Here is a 20683-nt window from a genome sequence, read left to right as displayed (position 1 = left end):
TTCTCTCTCTCTTTTTTTCTCTCTTTCTCTCTCTCTTTCTTTCTTTCTTTCTTTCTTTCTTTCTTTCTTTCTTTCTCTCTCTCTCTTTCTTTATTTTTTTGTGGGTCATGGGGCTTGAATAGGCCTGGGCTCTGTCTTTGTGCTCTTCAACTCAAGGCTACCACCCTGCTCCTAGACCTGGACATTGTCCCTGAGCTCTTTAGCTTGAGCCAAGCCCCACTTCCCATTTTCTAGAAGTTAATTGGAGATAAGAGTCTCAGGTCCTTTTGTGCCTGGGCTGGCTTTGAACCTTGATCCTTAGATCTCAGCCTCTTGAGTAAGTAAGATTATAGGCATGAGCTACACATCCTGGCTTGTGAGTTTCTTATACTGTTCTTTCCACTTTTCTATAAAATTTAAATTATTTCAAAATGAAAAAAAAATGTATTTCTCCCTCCCCCAATGACTCCCAAACATAAACTGGACCGAGTAGTGTGTGATGCTGAGAACATTTTGATAATGAGGCACACAGGCTTGCTCCAGTAGCCTAGGTACTATCCACCCTGTACAAGGTTCTTGCCTCACCTCTGAGAACTTTGTATACCTAAACTTATTTGTAAAAGGATCTTGGTATATGTAATGAAAATCTTGAAGAGATGAAATTATTCTTGATTTCTCAGGTGAGCCTTAAATCCAGTGACAGTCATTCCTAAAAGGAAGAAGAAGGTCACATGATGTTGAAGACAAAGGTCAGAGTTCTGCCTCCCCTTAGAACTGGAAGCAAGGAAAGAAAGAGTGTGGGAGGTGGCTCAGATCTGTTGATGGTTGATTGTGGACTTCTGGCCTTCAGAGCTGTGAGAAAATAAATCTCTTCTGTTCAAGGTTATCAAGTTTGTGGTCATTCATTAGGAAGTTAATATACATGTCCAAGGGGAAATTTGATTGGCCAAACCTAAGCACAGCCGAACTAATCTGTTGTTAGGGTCCACTCTGGCTGGGACCAGGCAGGGAACTGCGCTCCCACCTCAGTTCTCTCATATGGCTTCTTTGGGGGAACACGATTGCGGGTAGCTTCTAAGGAAAAACCATCAAAAGGACTGTGATTGGTCTGTCCTGGGTCATACAACTTGCTAGTACTGACAAATCATTTCCAAGGTAGGAAAGACGTTACTGCTGAAAGAGGAAAGGGCCCTGGCCCACTGCACCAATCCATGTCTATTCATGGGACATGGGGCTCAGGCTGTGGCAAAGCCCGGAGCAGCTTATCTCCATGGTGGAGTAGCATACAGAGCGGGTCCTTCCACAATATGGAGTATCAAGCCTGTGTTACTTTGCTGTTTATGTTGCTTTCCCTCATGGTTCTGAAGGCCAGGTACAGGCCTTTGTTTTAGAGAATGAGTATATTGCCTGCCTAGCAACCCCTATTTCCTCTGGGTCTGACCTTGTCTCAACCCCTGAAGTGACCAGAGGATATTGTAGACACTGCTCTATTGGTTACAGATGATTCATTCAAGAGAAATCATCTGACTCAGACTGGGCCAATGGGAGTAGCTGTGTTCAGGCAGTTGAGGGTCTGAAATGCTGGCGGGGGTAGCTGTTGGTATATGAAATAAATCATGGTTAGATTGGCCTTTGCAGCTCATCGTGACTGAAGCATGGACAGGATGTGGAGAAAAAGAGAGACAGTGTATGGGGCCAGGAGTTTGGCCTAGTGATGGAGTGCTTGCTTAGCATACATGAAGACCCGGGTTCGATTCCTCGGTACCACATACAGAGAAAAAAGCCAGAAGTGGTGCTGAGGCTCTAGTGGTAGAGAAAGTCCAAGGTCAGTGCTCAGGCCCTGAACTCATCCCAGGACGGGCAAAAAAATAAAAATAAAAAAAAGAGAAGGAGAGTGGGAGTTCAGGTGTCTTTTCCAGACCACATCCTCCAATAGCCAGAAACCCTCCCCCTACATTCTACTTCTTTAACTTTCTACTGGCTCCCAAGAATGCAGGCTGAATGGAGGCCAATTCTTTATGCACAGGGCTTTGGGGGACTTTCCAGGTCCCAACTAAAGTCCCTCTGATGTTTAAGCAGCTTCGTTCAGCCCTTTTCATGGAAGAAATCCCCTTTTTAAGATAGAATTTTGTTTCGTGTGTCCTAAAGTATACAACAAGCATTGACTGTGATTCTAGAATAAAGTCTAGAATGACAAGGCTTATGATGGCTCAGATGTTTTATGGATGGAGAAACTGAGACCTGGAAAGAAGAGTAAATAGTGAAGCTGGCATCTTGAACACAGGACCCTAGCAATTTGCCAGTCTGAAACAGTTCTTCTAAAGGCTTTTCTCTAACTGGCACCCTGCTTTGTATGTGATTTAGGGTGACTGGCCTTTTTCCTCTGGACCTCAATTTTCCCATCCTATCCCTGTGGGCATTCTATTCCTGGCAGGAGAGAAGGGGACCAGATGTGATGGAGTGGGCTGCTTTGAGCTCTCAGGGCTACAAAAGGCGATTATCAGTTAATTACAGCAAATGGTGATTATAAGGGAAAGTAATTGTCTGCCCTTTCATTATGGCACTTCTGCCCTTTTCTTCTGGCAGCCCCAGGCTCACCATAAAAGGTAGCTGGGTGCAGATCCGTTGTGCCTAAAGAAAAGTTGCCCCAGCTGAGGGAAGGGTGCAAGTGGGTTCTGTCCTTAGCCTTACCCTCCAAAGGTGATATGTTAGATGGCATGGCCCTTCTGCACCCTTTCAGCCCCTTGGGAAAGGGTCCTGTTCTGCCACCTCCCTTCTCTGGAAGGAGATTCTGGCCACACAAAGACCATCAGGTACCTATTTCACAGCAAAGATTTGGTTAATGGTGTTGTATAGTTCTAACCTCCAAGAAGAAATGATTAGCAATGCATGTTCAACAAGAACACTGAGTTCCCCAGAGGCCCTAAATTTAGGGAGAACCCAATATTGGGTTCCTGAATGTGCCTGACTGCAAAATGCCTCAACTCTTGCTTCAGAGCTTGTCCCAAATATGGTCAGCATTTTTGTTTATTTGTTTTTCTTCCCCACACTGGGGCTTGAATCCTGGGACTTGTGCATTCTGGGTCGATGGTCTGCCACTAAAATCCACCCCCAGTCCTTCTGCTTTTATTCTATTTTGTTTTGAGACAGGGTCTTGCAACCTTTTTTGTCTGGGCTGCCTTGAATGTGTAGAATCCTTTTTTTTTTTTTTTTTGGCAAGTCCTGGGCTTGAGCTCAGGGCCTGAGCACTGTCCTTGGACTTTCTCAAGGTTAGAGCTCTGCACCACTTCCAGCTTTTTTCTATGTATGTGGTACTAAGGAATTGAACCTGGGTCTTAGTGCTTGCTAGGCAAGCACTCTGCCACTAGGCCAAACTCCCGTCCCTGAATGTAGAATCCTTTTGTGTCTACCTCTAAAATGGCTGGGGTTACAGGTGTGTGTCACCACATCTGGCCTATTGGTCCATTTCTGAGATGAAGAAATTTGAGTGGGAGAGATGCAACATGGCCTGTCTTGCTTGCTTAGGAGTTTAACAAAGACAGGACCTGTAGCCACATGCCCTGCCTTGTCTGGCTGAGGTTCTTACTTGTTGCTGGCTTTTCACTACCCACTTGTTATTTCCCTTGCTGCCCTGCCTCACCACTATCCCCGAAGTTACTACATAAGAGATGACCAAAGCAGAGGCTGTACCCACTGGCCAAGAAAACATAAGCTGGATTGTAGACCTGGACGGGCTTCTGGATTGGTACAACCTATTACACATGTTGCTGAATTCTTCCTGTTTAAAACCTAGGCACTGAGCCCCTTCACACTGGGAAATAGTTGACTGGATGGACGTTGCCATATCAGGTACTGTGGATATCCAATGGTGTCCTCAAGATTAGCTATCATAACAAGATATCATAACAAGATGAAGGGCAGATTGTGGAATAATAATAATAATAATATTTCTGTTAAATTGGAGATAAGACTCTTTTGCTGGGCTGAATCAGGTCCTAAGTAGCTACTCAGCCTACTCAGCCTCCTGAGGAGTTAGATGACTGGTGTGAGCACAGGCATCCAGCTTGGTGTCCTTGTTCTTCAAGGTCCCATGACTCTTCAGAGTTTCCCCCTTTCCAGTCACTTTGTCCTACAAAACAATGCTCACATATTTCAGCTTATTTTCTGATCCTCTTTGCCTTTACATTTTTGCTCTAGTTTACCTATTAAATGAATAAATGCAAAGGTATCCAAGCTGTCATCTGAAGTCAAGTGAAACTCCTAGAGATCTGAATGCAGAGTGCAGCTGGGGTAAATGTGCAAAAGGTGGAGAGGCCCATGAAGTTTTAAGGGCATCCTAAAGGTGTTGGAAGCCCACCCTCAGGATGTGGCTGAGAATGGCAACAGTGTGGGTGGAGCCCCCCAGGTGATAGGGCAGAGACTGTAGGTGTGATCAGATGTGGGAGGTACATTTGGAGAAGAGGACAAGTGATTGCAGAGGCCCTCGGGTAGAAGCAAATCATTAACTTGCAGCGCACTCATATGGCTGGAGACAGGGACCAAGGAGGAATAATTTTAGATAAGGAAGGGCAAATGCCAAACCGTATAAGTGACTCATAGGCCACAATCCCTGCCTAACATTTTATCGTGTACAGCAACATGGACCTCCATCTTATGAACAAGGGCAGTCCATCTGACGTTTCCCCGGACATCTCTGTTTTCCAGGGGACTAAAGTAAGCAGTAGTTTTCTCCTTTCTGCTTCACTCCTTAGGAAAGTGAAAAGAAAAGGCCAGACAGACCGGGCTTCACATTCACATGAATTCAGTTGCTACTTCACAAGGTCTGGGTGAAAATGCCCCCCTGCCAATCTCCTTTGGACTATAGCTTGGAGGTGAGAAGAGCCCAGGACATTGAGCTACAGTGGTGAATACCCTGAGATCTGGAGTTACTATTGTGCTTTTAGACCAGTTTGTAGCAGACTGTATCCAAAAACTTACGCTGAGGTGAGTTACAGGCACAGTAGTTAGAATATAGTTAGCGGCTAGACTCTAAAAAAATTCCAGAACTGGGAAAGTAGTCAGACATGGAGTGGTTTGTAGAGGGGAGAAAGGAAGATCTGCAGAAATGGAGAGGACGAGCCTGGGCTTGCTGCCATTTTATCTCAGTGAATCTTTTTATCCGATCACCATGATAAGTAATTGCCAGTAAGGTGGCCAGAGGGGCACAGACATCCGGGGAACCAGAAGAAAGCATCTCTGTCCATGCAGAAGATTTAGAAATAGATCACCACAGAGGAGGTGATATCTGAGTTGAGCTGTGAGGAAGAGGTGTTTGCTGGACAGAAGAGATGGGAAAAAAAGGATGGAGACTCTCAGGAAAAGGAAGGAGCCTGAGCAGAAATTGGGAGGCAAGATGGTGCATGGACAGGGAGGCACCAGGCTTGGGTGAATTTGGGAGAGAGGAGTGTGGATACAGGTGACTGGTTCTTGAACCTTCTACCACACCCATTTCACAGTATCTTGGAAGGTCCTGGAAGGCTTTTTTTTTTTTTGTCATGGTGCTTGGACTCTAGGCCTGGGTGCTATCCCTGAATTCTTCAGCTCAAGGCCACTGCTCTATCCCTTGAGCCACAGCCCCACTACCCCTTTTCTAGAGATTAATTGGAGATAAGAGTCTCACTGTCTTTAGTGCCTGGGCTGGCTTTGAACCACGATCCTCAGATTTCAGCCCCCTGACTAGCTAGGATTACAGGTGTGAGCCACCACACCCTCCTCTTTTTTTTTTTAATTTTTATTTTCCTGGGAAGCTTTTGAAGAGAATGCCTTACAGGATATCCTACATCCAAAACCTACAGGATGAGTTGAAGGTGGTCAGAAAAAAGTGGGGCAAAAGAGAAGAGCCAGCTAGGAACTGAGGTTTCACAGCTATAACTGTAGCTCCTCAGGAGGCTTAGCTATGAGGATCATGGTTCAAAGTCAGCTGGGGCAGAGAATTCCATGAGATGCTTATCTACAGTTAACCTAGCGGTGGCTCAAGTGATAGAGGGTTAGCCTTCAGCAAAAAACCAAACCAACCAACCAAACAACAACAACAACAAAAACAAGCAAGAGTGATACCCTGAGTACAAATTCTAATATGTGCACAAGTGCGGCTACACACATGCACACACGGCAAGGGAGGCTGTTGTAGGCTTTCTTAAAGAAGGGAGATGGCAAGATCTGAGATGGTAGCTCAGCTCCTGCGTAGCTTTCCAGGTGTCCAGGGAGGCTGATGAAGCAGAGGTGGGCCTCTTCTCCAACGAGTCCTTTCCAAAAGCTCCAGCTCAGTTGTCAAGGCCTTACAGGATTCTGTCTCCTCTGTTACCTGTCCTAAACTCTTAAGTGCTGGAAGATAAGGATGGTGATATAACTTTTGAAGCCCCAAGAATATTCTGCTTTGTGCTAAGCATTGTCATTGTACCTCTCAGTAATTCCTGGGTTAGTACATTTTTGCAGGATTTTCTACTTTATAGGGTTTTTTTCCCTCAGGCTATTTTTAGACTGAAAGAAAAATTGAGGAAAAATAGTAGAGGGCTCCCCGGTATGTACTCTCACAGTTAACACTACTAGTGTTAGTGCACTGGGTGTTGTGTTATGATTACTGATGGATGCTTTTACTGACACACAATTATTAACTAACATCTCTTTCCTTAATACTACTTTTTTCTGTTGTAATATTTCAACTTGAACAGTACTTTATTTACTAAAAATATATATATATATATATATATATTTTTTTTTTTTTTTTTTAGGTGCCGGTCCTGGGGTTTGAACTTAGAGTCTGAGGATTGTCCCTAAGATTTTTTTGCTCAAGCCTAGTGTTGTACAACTTAAGCCACAGTTCCACTTGTGGATTTTGGGTGGCTAGTTGGAGATAAGGGTTTCATGAATTTTCCTGCTTGGGTTGGCTTTGAATTGCAATCCTCAGCTCTCAGCCTCTGGACTAGCTAGGATCACATATGTGAACCATGGACTCCCAGCTGGACAGCAGTTTACATTTTGTTGTCATGGCTTTTCAGGCTCCTTTGTCTATGAGTTTCTTGTTTTTACTGATCTTGACAGTTTTGAGAGGTCCTAGGCCCGTATTTTGTCAAACAGTCCATTAGTGGAATTCGACATTTTTTCTCATGGCAAGTCTAGGGTTTTTGGTAAGTAAAGTGTCACGTTTATCACACATTATGGAGGGTATGCTCTGTCAACATAACTCATGTCTGTTGACTTGGTTTTGGCCACTTGGCTGAGATGGTAGTTGGTTTTTCCACTACAGTTACTCTCTCCCCATTCTTTGAAGATCTACTACACTCTTTAGAAGTCACTACCTAGAACACACCTAAGTAGTTATCTACATAAATTATTTAGAAATACTCTGCAAGATTTGTCTCTTCATTTATTGGTGTAGTATCTCTTGGAACTTAACAGTGGTTTGGTACTTCTTCCACTCATTTCCAAGAGAAGGGGAGGCCTTCCTTTTTCCTTTCCTCAGCTCATCCCAGAGATTTTCAGAAAATCAGTCTTGCCCCTCCAGGAAAAATGGCCTCTTTTGCGTCCACACAATGCCTTATAACTTCAAAGAATTCATGCCCCATGAATTCTTATTGTGCCTCTACTCCGCGCCAGGCACTATGCTTGGGGCTGGCGGGCAAGCAGCTTCTATGGGTTCCATTTTCCATTTTCCCCCAGCATTTGCAGCTCCCTGAGGACAGAGACTTTGTGCATGCAACTTGCCATGGCTGTGCTGAAAGCCAAGCTAGCTAGCATACTTGGATGTTTAGTAGGTCCTCAGTAAATATTGGCAGAATAGAGACCTGCTGTGTGGATGAGAAATGATTATTTAATACACCTTTCTTTCCCCGGAGACTGAGTGCTCTCTAAGGGCAGAGCCAGCCTTGATTCCTCCTGGCCCAGAGGCTGGATGGGGCCACCCAGGGTTGCCTAGAAATCCCAGCCTTGCAAAGGGAGCCCGGCGCCGCCACAGAGTCCTCAGGTAGAAGTGAAGTTTGCAAACTGACACAGCCCAGGAGGCCGAATCAGAAGGACTTGGTGACTGATTGGCTGGGGAGGGTGAGGCGGAGGAGGAGTCACACAGATGGCTCTGAGGTCTAGAGCTGAGGGACAGCCGGTGCCACCTCTGATAGACTTCGAGAGGAGCCGCTGCCAGCCTCGAGCCGCCCCGTCCGGTGGGGTTCGGGCCTAGAGCCAGGAAGTGGTGGCCTGGCCTATGCAAACTTCTACTCCCACCCCTGCCCTTGTCTTTAAATAAAAAAGAAGGAAAACCTCGGCTTGGATGTTGAGCACGCTCGTTTGTGATCAGGTGTGGGGGTCCCCTCCAGCCTACGGTCTTCCAGAGAGGACCCCCCCATCCCTAGGGCAGTCAGCAGCGCGCGGGGTCAGGGTGGTGAAGCGCCAGGCCCTACCCGCCATCACCGGAGCGGAGGCGGGGGGGGGGGGGGGGGAGGGTTGGCGAGTGGAGGCGGCGGAGCCTGGGCGGGACAATGGCCGCGGCCGCCGGGGCCCCGGGAACCCCCGCGCTGGGGAAGGGGCTGTCCTAGGGCCGGGCGCCGGTGCCCTCCCCACGCGGCTCGGGCGAGCTGAGGAGGGGGGTGGCGAGGAGTTCCTTTGTGGCTCAGCCTCCGGCGCGGCGCGGGGCGGTGCGGGGCGGCGCGGGGAGGGGGGCGCCGCGCAACTTTGCCAGGCGGCGGCGACGAGCGCGAGACGAGGCCCCGGGGCCCGAGCTGGGGGCCCCCAGCGTGCGCCCGCCCCGCCCGCCGCCCCTTCCCCTCCCTCCCCTCCCCTCCCCGCGCGCCCACAGTCGCCAGCGCCGGGCGCTGCCCACTCGCCGGAGCCCCGGGGGCCGGGCGGGCTGCGCAGTGGAGAGGCGCGGGGGGGCCCCGACGCGGCCCCCCATCCCCCCACCCCACCCCCAGGACCCCGGCGCGGGGGCTTCGCTGAGCGCACGGGGGGCCGCGCGGCGCTGCAGACCCGGCCTCCCGCCGCCGCCGCCGCCGCCGCCTCCCGCCGCCGCCGCCGCCGCCGCCGCCGCCTCGGCGCTTGCAGAACCCAGAAGTGAACAGCAGGCGACCCGGAAGGTTTGCGCGCGGCTCCGCACCGAGCCGGAGCCCGGAGTCCGGAGCCCCAAGCCCGGGCCCTGCTCGGGCCGCCGGGCGCGGGGCTGCGGCCACGTCCCGGAGCGCCACCAGCACAGCCAGGTCCGTGCGGGCCCGGGGCGCGCGGGGAGGGAAGAGCGGCGCCCGCCCGCGGGAAAGTTGCGCCGAGTTGCGGGTGGGGGCCAGGCCGGACGCGGGCGCTGTCAGCGCGGGCCGGGGCGCTCCGAGGGCCCAGGGGGCCGCGGGTGTCTGGGAGCCGGGGCCGGGGCCCGGGCGGGGGCGGGGGCGCGCGGGAGGGCGGGCGGCGGGCCGGCTCGGAAGTGTGTCTCGGGCGGGTGTGCGAGTGTGTGTGTGTGTGTGTGTGTGCGCGCGCGCGTGTGTGTGCGTGTGTTTTCTTAAGCCGGGCTATTCAAACCTGCGGCAATTCTCCGGTAAACAATGATTCATGGGGCTTAATGCAAATAAACGGATTGCAAACGGCGCGGTTCGCGCACTTCGCAGCCGGCCCGGTGGAGCGGCCAGTGCCGGATTTCTCCGTTTTTTTGCAGATCTGCAGAATATGGCGTCCCTGTCCTGTTTTAAAAATAAGCCAGGCTGCCATTTTTGTTTTTCTTTTGTCTGAAAATTTTAATAAAACTGTCTGAGAATGTGGGAGAGGCGGCTGGAAGCAGAGGGGGCACCCGAAGGGTTGGCTTTTTTTTCCCCTTTTCTTTGGCGAGAGCTTCGAGCCATTTCGGGGAGGTGAGACACAATGCAATTGCACTTTAAAGAAAAAAAAAAAAGGAGGAGGGGGGAAGCTGCCGGCCGATTTCAGGGGGAGGGATGGGAATTTAAAGTTAACTCTGAAAGTTTTTTTTTTTTAAGCTTTTTTTTTTTTTTTTTTTTGGAAGGCGGTGAGATGCCCGCGAAAGGATCTTGGGGGCCCACTTCACCCGCCCCCCCAAACGCGCCGCCTTTGCAGGGGATTGGAGGGGGGGAAAGTTAACTGCCGGTTTCCTCAGTGCCGCGCGGGGGAGGGGGGACGGATTGTGGAAGGTTTGGGGATGGGAGTTTTGGGGGAGCAGAGAGTCTTTTAGATGGGGCTCTGTAAAAGTGGCATTGCAAGGAACTATATTTCTAGATTTGGGGGAGGAGGGCTGGCAGTGGGGACTCGGAACGGATTCAGGGTTTCCAGCCAAAGACCTCTGACTTGAAGAAAGAATCCTGCCCTCCCATCACCCTGCCCTGGAGCATCTGTGGAACCTTCAGGAACCAGGGGTGGGCCTCGATCCTTCATGGGTGGTCAGCACCCCTTGGTAGGCCAGAATTTTGCCCTTAGTGGGTTGGGGTTGTGTGTGTGTGTGTGTGTGTGGCCCCACACCCTTGGGGCAAGTGGAGTGTTTGGCTGATTGCAGCCAGGGAACCCCATTCTGACCTGGGGTCCTCTTGGCCCTCAAAGGTGGCATCTGGAAGAGGTGGTTGGTTTCTTAGACCCCTCAGGCAATGTGCCTCTCTCCTGCATTCCCTCCTACCCCTTTCTGCCACCCTTGCCCTGACAGCCCAGTGGCCTCTGTTAGAGACAGTTTGGACTTAGGTTGAGTTCCTGTCCTGAGGCTGGACAGGTCAGGACCTGCTGGCTCTATGGGCTATAGAGGATCTAAAAGCCAGGCTCACAAAATCTGGGATGGCTTGTGCTGTCTAAGGAGATGAGGTGTTGGCCCAGGCCTTTCCCTTGTTGGGAAAGTCTGTCTGTCCTATACTCTGCTCTGAGCCTATGTAGTCACCTCTTCCTCCATTTCCTGGAGGGGAACCCCCCAGTCTCAGTGGTGATGTGCCCTGACTCCTTTGGGCTCTGTGACCATCCTGAAGACATTTAAGGGCTGAAAGCGTGGGCTTAAGGGTTCAGAGCTGCAGAACAAGGCATGCCTGGGTCACAGGGTACCAAGACAGCTAGATTTCAGTGGGAGAAACTGAGGAACAAAGAGAAATGACTTGCCTAGCATTGTGTTACCAGATAGGAGGAGAACTGAGTGCAGGACCTGTAGTTGAGGTGCCCACGACTGGGCTCTCCCCTGTTCTGGGCTCTGACCTCTGGAAGGCTGGATTGAGATGGGACAGTATGTCCTCACTCCCCGGACCCTTACTCTTATTACCCTTCTTGAGGGATGCAGATTTCACAGTTTGCCCTGTGTGCTTCATGGTTGTTGTCATGTCAGGCTCCCCTCAAAACTGACTTGTAGTGCAATGTTAAAGTGGAGACAGTTGGGCCCACTTAAGAAACTGAGGCTTGAAAAGGACAGGCAGTGGCAGAGGAGGGCTTAATCTGAGACTGTTAGACTCCTTGTGTGGGCTTTTCCTAGGTGGGCCTTGGTGCTCCTGGGCAGGAAGGACTCTGCTCACTTCTGTTTTTTTGTCAAATGCCTCTGTTGACCTCAGTGACTGTGTAAAAATCCAGAGGCCCATCTCCCACCCCAAAGAATGTGAGAGATGGAAAGGCCCTGGGAGGTCATTCAGAGTGGGCAAGCCACTAGCTGGAAGTCACCCAGTGGTTCTCCTCCCAGCGAGGCCTAGAGCCCTGGTCCTCTTGGGCAGTCAGGAACAGTGAAGCACCCAGACTTCCCTGGGCTCTGGGGAGAAACACTAGCTGCTGGGGCTTGGAGATGGGACTGAAGAACAGGCCACCTATAGCCTTGAGGAATGGAGTTAAGCTAATCCCAGTTGTAGAGAAGAAGCTTCTGTATGGGTGAAATACAGACTAGGTCTTACGTTAATCTAGGCCTGACCCTTCCCTGGGCACACCCATCCTTGCCCTGCCTTCCTCTAAATTCATTGTTTTCGGTTCGTGTACCCATTTGTTTGTTGCTAAATCATTTATTCCTTTGTTATCCATTCATTAATTTATTGATAAGTTATTTCAGTGGTCTGTTTATCCATCCATCCATCCATCCATCCATCCATCCAGTCCCCAACTTACCCAATCCATGTTGGACAGAAGTAAGATGCAAGTGTAGTCCTCTTTAGGCTCTAGAGCTCACAAGAAAAGCTGAGGCCACAGGCTCACCAGTCAGGGCAGTTGGTACTCACTGGTTGCCTATCAGAGACCCCCAAGGAAGACCTCTTGGAGAACAGGAGTTCCATAGACCATAATAGTGATGGATTTGCATCCTAAGATCAACACTCACTTTTTTTTGCTTTGAACACTTTCTTCCCTCTTCTGAGCCTCCTATTCATGATTAGTGAATTTCTCCTGGGTTGTGCACAGTGTCTGATGTAGCCCAGGATTTTGGAGGCATGTGATCGGAGCTCAATATACACAATGAATTCTAAGGATTGTTGATTACCTTGCCAGGCCTGCCTTGACTTTGTGAACTAAGGTAGTACTTTCAGAAAGCTAGAAGAACTGGGAACCCTGATCCTGTCTTGTCATTCCTCTGCTGAAATTCTTCCTTTTTTTTTTTTTGACATTTAAAAGAGAAAAAAAAAATCCAGAATTCCTTCTTGATCTTTGTGGCCTTGACTTTCTGGCTTCTTTCTGCACCTTGAATTTACAAAAGCCTGTTGACAGGGCCTTTGCACATTCCCTCACTTGGACTGTTGTTCCTGAAATCTGCTCACACCAACTGAATGTTAACTTCTCAGACCGGGTGGGGCAGGGGGGCTTCTCTATTTGCTCTATAAAAGCTTCTGGCTTTCAAACTCTGTCATACAAGCCTTTCGAATTGCTTTTGGGGCTCTTAGCATCTGACACCTCATTTGTTTGGTTATGTGCACTTCTGGCTGGTAACACTGCTAGGACACTGAGCTTATGCCAGCCTTGAGCAAGGTGTGGCTGAGCCTTCCGCAGAAGTGAGGCCCGGCTGGTGGGGTAGGGGGTCCAGGTGTGGCAGCAGCTTTGGTGGCTTGGCAGTGCCTGGGAGATGAAGTTACACTGAGGTCTGTCAACTTCCCCTGGGAAGCTCAGAATTGTTGTTAGGAAATAATGAGGGGCCTGGAGTTTGACGTAGTGGTAGAGTGCTTGCCTAGCATGCACGAACACCCAGGTTCAATTCCTCGGTACCTACTTACATAGAAAAGCGGAAATGGTGCTGTGGCTCAAGTGGTAAAGCACAGCCTTGGGGAAAGCCCAAGGACAGTGCTCAGGCCCTGAGTTCAGTCCCCAGGACTGGCAAAAAAAAAAAAAAGAAAAGAAAAGAAAAGAAAAAAGAAAAAGAATTATGAGATAATTAAATCTTGGAATCCAGGAATCCCAGTCTTCTTCCCATCACAGAACCTTAGCAGCTTCCTAGCCCAGAACCTTTGACACCTAAAGCTTTAGCATCATCCAATCTTTGATTTAGGATCTTACAAAGTAGACTCTTCATGCCTCATTTATTTAGTGACACAGCATGCTCATATGTGTCAGACCATGTCCTTTAAGTATTGGTATTGAAGTATCCAATCTTCATTGTTCTGACCCCTGTTTTACCCCTTTGCACATCCTGAGAGAGGGGCCTCTTATCTCTTCTAGAACTTTTCCTCCCACAAGACCCCTTCTTCCTTACGTCTCCAGCTGCCTATGGTCAGATAGTTCATGTGGGGAGAAAGATTTTCTTCTTTACAAAAGTGTCAATGGTTGCAGCACGCCAATGAATAACCCCTGGGAGGTGATGTTAATGTTCTGATTCCCATGGCCTTGGCCATGGTTTTATGGTATCCATAGCTTTTTTCTTCTACCCGGAGCGGGAGCTACCTGTGTCAGTTATCCAAGGTGTAGTGTTGAACATGTGAATGGACCTCACACAGAGGCTGCCAAGACAGGTGGTATCTCCTGAGCTTCTGGTGTCTCTGTAGTGCCAGGCTGACACTACTCTGGGCTGTTTGGAAGGGCTTTTGATGTACCTGGGGAGAGGAGGCACGCTTAGCTGTCCCATAAGGTCTGTATTTGATGACATTTGTCTACAGAATCTTGGAAATCTAAATCCATTTGATGTCAGAGGTTGATTCAGATCATTTGGTTCAATCATTTTACCCCTCAGGGAAATGGGAGGGGCGGATGGGCCTTATCTAGGGTCACCTATGACTTTCCAAGGCTTTACCTGGTGGGCTTTCACTCCCTACGTGCCAACAGGCTGTTCCATCTCTACCATATGACAGTATTTCTGGGCACTGGGGCAGTCCCGACCCTTGAGTGACATACAGCAAACTGGCTGTGTTGGAGGTGAGTTGAGGCTGTGGTAGTTAGGATGGCTTTCTGGAACTTAGGACTGGAGCTGTGCTTTGTAGACCAGGTGGGTGTCTGTAGTGGATAAGGAAGGTGTCAGGGACAGGCCGAAGGCTGTGGCTGGAGGTCTTGCATTGTCTCTGCCCTAATCCCAAGGATTGCCTCAGGGTCGTCATCCCCATCTGAGTCCTTTTCTGAGCTTTGGATAAAGGTTTCAGGTTCCCGAGAGGACAGTCCAGCCAGCTGGGTTCTGGATTTCTATAGGGGGATACTTGGCTGGGGTGTGTCCACCCTAATATGCTCAAGCACACAGTCAGCCATTGCATCCCCATTCCTGACCTGACCTGGGCTTCTGGGAGGTTGGCAGATGGGAGGCCTGTCTACTGGAGTATGTGTCCAGAGACACACCACAAAGGAACGTGTACACACCCTGCCATTCACAGGATCACACGCTTGTGCACACATGCTTTTACGTGTAGGCACATGTGGTACAGGTATGCGTGTTTGTAATGGTGAGAAAGCAGACTCTTATCCTGGGCCTGGTGCAGAATCTTTCAGGCACCCCTTGCACTCACATGCGTGCTCACTCCCTGCTGGGACCTGCCTGAAGACATGGGTGGGGCAGGTAGTTCTTTTCCATTTCTCTTTGGCATTCGGTTGAGTGGTACTTGCGGTGTATTTCCAAGATCTCTGGTCCTGGGCCCCTGCAAGAGATAAGAGTGAAGAAAACTGAGGTAGTCCTCCCTCAGCTGGGGAGACATACTACAAAAAGGCTCTGCCATTGCAGGTTTCGGAGAGGAAATACTTTCTGGAAGGGCTTCCCTATCACTTTGTTTTTCGATAGACTTCAGTGACAGGGAGGAAGGGAGGACTGCTCGGAGGAGGTGACCTCTGAGCTCCCTCCAGAGACCAGCCATTTCCTGGGCAAAGGGTGTTTCTATCCTGAGGTGGAACATCCGGGAACATGGAGAAGGTGGGGAGGATGTAAATAATGGGACATGGAGAAGAGGGCAGAGCTTGTGGCCTGTTCCCCTCTTCCCCTGTGGCCACCCAGCCCTCCTGGCTCCTCTTTGCCCAGATAGCCCTCCCCTGGCTGCCTTGTCTGCTTATAGCCCACTCTATCTGTTGACCTGTATTTAGGCCTGAGTCCCCCTGACCTATCCATGTCACTGCTGCAGCATTCTAGGGGCCCTAAGACACTACATCCAACAGGGATTCCTGCCCAGGGCCCCTGGGTCTGTTCTGAACGCTCCTGGAGGGAAGGCCACAGCCCCAGCTCAGCAGGCAGCTTTCTGGTTTTAAGATGATATGGGAGCTGGAGCTCCATCCTCAGCACAATAACCCATGGGGGTCCGAGGAGCCCCTCAGAACCCCTCAGAGCCATGCAGCTCCAGGTAGTTGAAGACAGTGGGTTGAGTAGATTTCTACTCCATTTTTCAGATTGTTGGGGATGGCACCTGGATGTCTTAGTTGAGTACCCCACCAAGGTTCATACTCAAGGATTTCTTCTGCAGTGGGTACTGTCCTAAAGCCTCTCGTCACTCACTGTGATCTGCACTGCAGCCCTGTGTGGGTCCCAGGATCACCCCCATTTTACAGATGAGAACAGTGAGGCCCATGCCTGGGATATCTGGCTTCACAGTCCTTACTTTCCAGGGTGTCACATCACGACCGTGAGGGTCCAGGGACTCAGGCTAGGATTTTAATGGAGCCCCTTTATTTCTTAGATGAGGGAACTGAGGCTCAGAGAGGAAGTGGACTTAACAGAAGGTTCCGCTCTCCTGGCCCTCACCAATGCATGACCTTGGGAAGCTGAGAACCGCTCTGAGCTTCATTCCTGACCCCAAACAAGGAAGAGGCTACCATAGAAACAGGGAGGGGAGCCTTTGGAATTGGGTGGAGACTGCAATGGGGAAGGAACTCGGGGTGAGGGCTCCTTAGGTGTCGTGGCCGTTGTAAGATGGCCACTTAGCTGTCCACGTGTGTTCTAGGCAGCTTCTGTGTCTATGCTGTCTTTCAAAATGCTCATGTTTCTCCCTGGGCAGGGGTCTGAGAAGCGCCCACAAAGCATTTGAGATGCCTGGCAGAGAGGAAGTACTTGGTCACCTGCTAACCTTATCCTCGTCCCTTGCTGGCAGAAGGAGTTCTCTGCTGGCACGGGAGCTAGGGGTGGAGAGGGGCCTGAGTTCGTAGTCTGTAGGGTATTCTCCAGCCTAGAGAAAGTCCACTTCCTGCTGGCTGCTTCTAGGTAGGTGGGGGTGAGCACCGGGGGAGGGGGCTCCCAGAATGGGCTAGCCACAAGAGTGGGAGCGTCAAGGAGGGCCAGGGAGGGAAGAGGAGATGTTCTTATAAGCGAGGCCCACACAGCATCCCTCCCACCATCAGCTTCACCATTGCAATGAGAACAGCCTTTCCCAGCCCCGCAGGGGTGATTGGATCCAGGACCCTCGGGAGTCTTGAGCCTCACAGCCAGTTCCCAGGAGCCGGTTTCCAGGGCTGGCCTGGCTAGCTAGGGTCTTGGGGGGGGGGGCCGCCGCTGGAACTCTAGGTTGGATGGAGTGTGGTCATGGGGCGGGCAGAGGGGCTGTGGGAGGCTACTTTAAGCACAGGGTTTCAAGGAGTCTGCATGGTAAGAAACCTCACTTTCTCTTACCACCTCCTACTTGTCCTCGACAGGCTATCTTCTTGGTCCCATAAGGACCTGGCTGTGACAAACCTTGCCCACAGCTCCCACCCCTGCCCTACTTTCATCTAAGCATGACCTCTGGCCTGTCGGTATGAACTGCTCCAGTTACCAGCCCCTGCCTCCCGTATACATTCCTGCATTCTACCCACCCCAGACCAAGTCCACTGATGTACACTCTCCTGACTCTGGGCCTTTGCACACGCACTTCCTTCTCACTCTCCCAGGAAGTAGGCAATTTATACACACTGCCCCTCTGCTGGAATGCTCTTCCCACTTTTTCTCTCTCCTGGATGGAAAGTCTTCCTTTCATTGCTTCTTTTGGGGGCTTATTGCGAAGTAGAGCCCTCCCCCATGGTCAGTACTTGGTTTAGTCTAAAGTGGTAGCCCTGCCCTTGGGGCTGATGGGAGACAGAATACTTGGAGGCGTGCTGTTTAGGTAGGGAGGATGCAGGGGCATGGGAGGGTTTGACAGGGCACCTAGCTCCTGCCCGAGAAAGGTTAGAATGTGACCTCTAAGCTGAGGAGTGGAGGAAGAGCAGGCTGGACCATGGGCTGAGTAGGGCCTTGGGGAGCAGAGCTAAGAACTAAACCCAAGCCTTACCCATGCAGAGCTCATGGCTTCCTTGGGGGACTAGACTAACAGACGGGCCATTCAGCCAGTGGGGTGACTCTGGAGCTGAAATTCAGTGGCAGGATTCTCACTTGGGTGGTGTGACTCCCCCAGTCCTCCCTCCATGGGTGACTGCAGCTGGCACATTGTTTGGGAGGCCTGTAGGTAGTACAGTGTACAGTGTGGCTGGGGGACAGGTGCAGCGGATACCTGCGCATGTGGCCAGCAGGGTCTTCCTCACGGAGATCTCAGGTGTCCTGCCGAGCCCAGAGGTAGCTGGAAGATTTTGAATGGGATGGGAAAGGAATCGTTTCCTGACTGGGGTCCCAGCCCTGCCTGAGGTTGGGGCTCAGAGCTTGTGCTCCTGGGAGTTGGCAAGCCTTGTCTCTCCTTGAGACCTTTCCCTGCTGAGCACAGGATTTGAGGGGCTGGAGCCTGTTGCTTTGCCAAAGCTTGATGAAGCTTTATTTTGAAGTATTCCTTGAAACAGTCCTGTTAGACCCTGCAGAAAAGTCATGAAATAGCAAGATGGAAAGTGAAACATCCCACTATTAGATTTGAGTATTTTCTAACCCTCCTTTTTCCTGGCATCCAGCTTTTATATAGATGTCATTGGTTTATTTATACATCTAATTTTTGCAGGTACCAGATTTGAATTCAAGGCCATTCACTTACTTGGCTTGCTTATTCTACTAGCACTCTACCATTTCAGCCACATTGTGCCTGTCTGGTATTTTGCTGACTTTGAACTATAATCCCCTGGATCTCAGCACCCTGAGTAGTGAGTGGCTTATGAAGCTACTAGTTCCTGCACTCTGTCTGTCGGTCTGTCTGTCTGTCTCTGTCTCTCTCTCTCTCTGTCTGTCTGTCTGTCTCTCTCTCACACACACACACACACACATATTTCTACATGACTTCAGGGTATTTTTTGAGAAGTGTTTTGCTTTGTAGCCCAGTTTGGCCTTAAATTCCCAGACCTGCTGCCACAGCCTCCCAAGTGCTAAGGTTGATTACAAGCATACTCCACCACTCCCAGCAGCAAGGTGCTTTTATTTTGTGTATATGTGTTGTTACAAGGAACTTAAACTCAGAGTCTTACCCTTGTCTGCTTTTTTGCTTGTAGCTAGTGCTCTGTTGTTTAATTAGAGATGAAGTTTTTGCATTCTTTACTGCCTACGCTGGCTTTGAACTGTGCTCTCCCAGGTCTCAGCATCCTGAGTAGCTGGGAGTTTTACATGTGTGAGCTACTGGTGCCCAGCTCATGCAGAGTGTTCTTTTTTTTCTTTCTTATTAATGGGCCCATGACAGAGTGGGATGCCTGGACTTTGAAGCACACTGGTCTGGATTTGAATCCATACTCCCCGCTTGACTTGGGGCAAGTTCCCTAATCTCTCCATGCCGTGCCTCAGACAGGTTGAGTGAGCTTAAGTGAGTCTTAGCTGTGCCAGCGGCACTAGCGATTATCAGTGTCAGTAAATGGCATCACTGATGAACACGATTTACAGAACCATCTCCCTATTGCTTGCAATTTTGGTTATGCCAGGATTTTGCTATCATTAAAAAAATTAAGCAAACAGTTTTGTGCATATAATGTTGTCTATCTTTGGGTTATTTCTAGGGATGGATGACTGAGAGTGAGACCGGTAGCCAGGTAGTCTGTGAGCATTTGTAGAGCTCTTCACACATTGTGGCCAATTTTTTTTTTTCCCAGAAGTGATTGTTCCAATTTACACTCTTTAGCCGTAGTCTGTGGGTATGCTGATTTCACCGTACCCTCACCAGGACTGGGTGTTATCCTTTTCTTTTTGCTCTTTTGTCAGATGAGACTCCTTTAATTTTCACTGCTAGGGAAACAAAACCATTGACTGTGCTTGCTCACTATTCAGTCCTTTGGGAGGGGTGGGGTCTCCAAGGCTTGACAGAACACATACAGACCCTTGGATCAAGCAGAAAGACTGTGTAAGAAATAAGGAACTACTGAACGCAGGGGCAACTATAATACCGGAGAGGCTGGAGGTGACTTGCGGTATTGGGGGGTGGTTCTCCTATCCATGCCAACCCTTCCCATTCCTCCCACCTTAGCATGCATACGTGCCTGCATTCATTCATTGGCTCATTCATTCAAACACCTACCAGATAGTGTGTAGGGCTTAAAAGGTAAAGGACTCAGCCATAAGTCTTCCCTTCTTCCCCAACTGAAAGCACATGCCAACAGCAAAGATGGATGAGGCAGAAAAGAGAGCCAGCATTGCTCTAATGGTGGAAAGTGAGAGCCCTAAGGAAAAAATGAAGCTTCCTGGAAGAAGTGTCCTGTAAAGTTAGGGTGGAAGCAGGAGTTGAAATTAACCAGTGAACTGGAGAGGACACAGGGCCCCAGGGAGTGGAGACAGCTTGCTTGAAGGTGAGGAGGCAAGAAGGCAAGTGGAATACTAGAAGGCAGAGACCCTAGTCTGGCTAGGCAGATGTGAGATAGGACAAGCAGTGAGGCCAAAGAGGACAGCAGAGTCTGCTCAGGTCAGAGTCCAGACAGAGTCTAGGGTGCAGTGGGGAGCCATGAAAGGTTCTGGATAGATTTATTCTGTAGAACTGAATCATGACAGTAGAAGAATGGAGTGGGGGATGTGGCGATCCTTGGAGTAGCTGAGCCCTCTTTCCTCCAAGCCTGTGGAATTGTAATTAGCTTCAAAGTGCAGCTCGCCTTTCCTGACACCCACTCCCCTCCCTGGTCATCCATGCCTGGAGGATGGGGCTGTGCAGGGCCTGGCATGCAATGGCCAGTGGATATCCACTATCAGCTGACAACTGGCCCAGACCTGCCCATATTTCTGCTTCCAGACCGTGCAGCTGTGCCCCCTTGGGCTACCAACCATTTTCTTTCAAATTTCAAGAACAGAGTTATTGTTTTCCTTCTAAAAGCAACTGAATGACATTACTGAGAATTTTGGGACTCAGAGAAACAAAGAATAACCCAAACCAGCCCTCGCCACTCCCCCTTCCCATCCCTCCTTCCCCTGGGTGTGGTTCCCCACAGTTCTGCCTTTCTGACGCAGGTTTTTATTTTTGCCTCTCGTAATCACAGTGTCCCAGTGGCTTGGGTCTTGCTCTCA

At 50.0% G+C, this 20683-nt stretch overlaps 1 protein-coding gene across 2 annotated transcripts in view; it reads left to right on the top strand.

The window, feature by feature from the left end:
* Window positions 1–9035: 9035 nt before the first annotated feature.
* Window positions 9036–20683, top strand: part of Znf362 (zinc finger protein 362) — a 39269-nt gene continuing 27621 nt past the window's right edge. For both annotated transcript variants that reach the window (XM_090335299.1, XM_090335298.1), the window contains exon 1: window positions 9036–9203. The gene's annotated coding sequence lies outside the window, so the exon portion shown is untranslated. The remainder of the gene's footprint in view (window positions 9204–20683) is intronic.

The sequence above is a fragment of the Megascapheus bottae genome, chromosome 6 (assembly GCF_031878675.1).
Source record: "Megascapheus bottae isolate mThoBot1 chromosome 6, mThoBot2.hap1, whole genome shotgun sequence".
In the NCBI taxonomy this organism is placed as follows: Eukaryota; Metazoa; Chordata; class Mammalia; order Rodentia; family Geomyidae; genus Megascapheus; species Megascapheus bottae.
Note: the sequence above shows the minus strand (reverse complement) of the source record. Positions and strands in the feature narration are given on the sequence as shown.